Source organism: Octodon degus, unplaced genomic scaffold (genome assembly GCF_000260255.1).
Source record: "Octodon degus isolate 3935 unplaced genomic scaffold, OctDeg1.0 scaffold00001, whole genome shotgun sequence".
Lineage (NCBI taxonomy): Eukaryota > Metazoa > Chordata > Mammalia > Rodentia > Octodontidae > Octodon > Octodon degus.
In genome coordinates, this window is record NW_004524577.1 from 7,898,424 (window position 1) to 7,898,842 (window position 419).

The window sequence follows — 419 nt, forward strand, 5'->3', positions numbered from 1 at the left end:
GAAGAAGAAGAAGAAGAAGAAGAAGAAGAAGAAGAAGAAGAAGAAGAAGAAGAAGAAGAAGAAGAAGAAACACATTTAACTGAAAAAGAAATTAAAAGACTGAAAAGGAAAGGGTGGAAAACAATACCCCATGTGCCAGGAACCAAGAAAATGGATTTCAAGAGAAGACTGATAGAGACAAAGAAGGTCACTATATCCTTATAAAGAGAATAATCTAATAGGAAAATTTAAAAATCATAAATATGTATGACCAAATACCAAACACCTAACTATCTATAACAAATGTTTTTTGTTTTGGTTTGTTTGTTTGTTTGTTTGGGGATTTTTTGGTGGAACTGGGGATTGAACTCAGGCCCTTGCACTTGCCAGGCAAGCGTTTATTCTACTGAGCCATCTCCCCGGCCCCAACAAATGTTAAC